The sequence below is a fragment of the Chrysochloris asiatica genome, unplaced genomic scaffold, assembly GCF_000296735.1.
Source record: "Chrysochloris asiatica unplaced genomic scaffold, ChrAsi1.0 scaffold00002, whole genome shotgun sequence".
NCBI classification, from domain to species: Eukaryota; Metazoa; Chordata; class Mammalia; order Afrosoricida; family Chrysochloridae; genus Chrysochloris; species Chrysochloris asiatica.
The window spans coordinates 52606182-52609027 of record NW_006408520.1 but is presented as its reverse complement, the minus strand read 5'-3'; the positions used below and the strand labels follow the sequence as shown (position 1 = coordinate 52609027).

The following is a 2846-nucleotide window of genomic DNA, read 5'->3' as shown; positions in this document are numbered from 1 at the left end:
GTTTGTGACCTTTTGGAAGCAGATCAACAGGCCTGTTTTTCAAGGTGTCACTTAGTGGGTTCAAATTGCCAATCTTTTGACTAATAGTTAAACAGTTACCTGTTTGCACCACCCAGGGAGCCTAGAAACAAAAGTAGTAACAGAGAAAGACAATACTTTATGTTTAGGATATTTTGGCATCTTGTTTTCAATAACAATACAAGTGAGGTGTTTCAGTTTGAGATATTGTTTTTCTTAGGCACCATTGAGTTGATTCTGACTCATAGTGACTTTATGCACAATAGAAAGAAACACTGCCTCATCCTTCACCATCCTCACAGATGGCAACTGCCACTATGACAATCCACCTCATTAAGGGTCATCCTCTTTTTTGCTGACCGGTTCCAACTCAGTAGTGACCCTGTATTGGATTTCTTGGGAGTGACTGGTAGATTTGGACCAAAGACTATTTTATCAGGAGAGACTTTGCATTCCATTCACCAGTAATTATCAATACATTTTGGTGGTATGTTTGATCAATTTCAGACTGAAGAAGTTGGTAGACTTCTTCAATTTCATCATCACTGGCTTTAGTGTTTGGTGTGTAAATATGAATAACAGTTGTATTTAACTGGTCTTTCTTGTAGGCATATGGATATTATCCTATCACAGACAGCATTATATGTCCAGATAGATCTTTAAATGTTCTTTTTGATGATGATTATGATCTCATTCCTCTTGAATTTGTTATTCCAAGCCTAGTAAACCATATGGTTATCAGATACAAAATGACCAATACCAGTTCATTTCAGCTCACTAATATGTGGGTTAATGCACCAGTCAGCAAAGCCGTTTGAACTGCAAGGTCAGCAGTTCAAGCTCACCAGCTGCTCCTCGTAAACCCTATATAGGGTCTCTATGGATTGGAATCAACTCGACGGCACTTCACAACAACAACAACATCTAGATACTGCACTTACATGTTCCATTTCCATTTTGACAATTTCCAATTATCCTATATTCATACCTCATACATTCCACATTCAAATTGCTAATGGGTGTTTACAGCTGTTTCTCCTCATTTTAAATTGTGCCCCATTAGCAAATGAAGGTCCTGAAAGCTTTGCTCTGTTCAAGTCATCAGAGTCAACTCTACTTTGAGGAGACAACTCCATCCGAGTCAAAATTTTAGTGTTTTTCAATGTGGGGTCTTATCATCTGGCACTATATCTGATAAGATTCTTTTGCTATTCACAAAGTTTCAATATTCAATATTCTTGAGTTTAGCGCGTTCCATGCTCTTCATAATGCTTTTAGTGGCTAAAAGTTCAGAAGTAGTCTGCTTATACTTCTTCCTAGTCTTTCTTCGTTGGGAAGCTCATCTTAAACCTGTTTACCATGAGAGCCACTGCTAGTATTTAAAATACTGGTGGCATAGCTTCCAGCATCACAGAAACTCAGACTAGTGTTAGATTAACATTAAAAAAATGTACTTATTAAATATATACATATCTGTTTTTAAATTAATAATGTCTATTCAAGCTCCTCAGCAGTTCGAAACTACCAGCCATTCCGCTGGAGAAAGATGAGGCTTTCTGCTCCCGTAAAGATTTACAGCCTCGGAAACCCTACAGAGGGTCGCTATGAGTCGGAATTGACTCCATGGCACATAACAACAACAAAAACAAGATTCAAGCTCACCAGTTGCTCCCCGAAAACCCTATAGAGTGTCGCTGTGGGTCGAAACCTACTGGACGGCACCTAACAACAACAACAACAACATCTTCATCAATGACTATAATCAAAGTGTCTTCTTTGAGAGCCCTACAAACCAAACCTGTAATGGAGGTCTGAACACAAATAGGTTATTTGTTGGAGAGATTAGTTGGAAAGAAGGGGATTCAGGCAGGAAAGTTACTACTGGTCTGGCGGCAGTCATTAGGGTAAGTCAAGATGGGTGCTTACTAATACATCCAGGAACTAGGGAGGAAGAAGCAGTTCGGATGTGATGAAATTTCTCCTGCAGGTTTGCTGTTAGCAGTATCGCCAGTTCTCTATGCTGCAGAGGATCCCAGTCCCACTCGGCCAAATATGGTACACAGACTGGGATACAGACAAGGCAAATAAGTTTATGTCATCTATTGAATTCACATGCACAGAGGTGGCTGCAAATACCCACTGCCTAAGGGTGCAACCTATGGAAAGCCTATCCATCATGGTGATAACCAGCTGAAGTTTGCTAGAAGCCTTCAGTCTGTGCCTGACGAGCAAGATGGACACCACTGTGGGGCCCTAAGAGTCCTGAATTCTTACTGGGTTGGTGAAGCTTCCACAAATACATTTTTTGAAGTTATCCTCATTGACCGATTCCATAAATCTATCAGAAGAAATTCTGACACCCAAATGGATGACCAAGGCAGTTCACTAGCACAGGGAGATGTGTGGTTTGACATCTGCAGACCACAGAGCCGTGGCCTGGGGAAGAGCCACAGGTTCTACCACATTATTGGGGGTTCTCACAGGGCCATTTGGAGAAGACACAACATTCTCCAGATCCACCATTGCCATTAATATAAGTTGTTGTTGTTAGGTGCCATCGAGTCGGTACCAACCCATAGCGACCTTATGCATAGCAGTATGAAACACTGCCCAATCCTGGGCCAAACTTACCACCATTGCCACACTCGAGTCCATTGATGCTTCCACTTGGTCAATCCATCTCGTTGGATGGGTCTTCCTCTTTTCCCTGAACCTCCATCTTACCAAACATGATATCCTTCTCCAGTGACTGGTACCTCCTGACAATATGTCAAAAGTAGGAGAGATGAAGTTTGGACATCTTGACCTCTAAGGAGCACTCTGGCTGC

The 2846-nt window shown here is 41.4% G+C and overlaps 1 pseudogene; it reads left to right on the top strand.

Annotated features, from left to right (window-relative positions):
- Positions 1-1932: 1932 nt before the first annotated feature.
- Positions 1933-2555, top strand: LOC102818041 (annotated as a pseudogene).
- Positions 2556-2846: the final 291 nt, after the last annotated feature.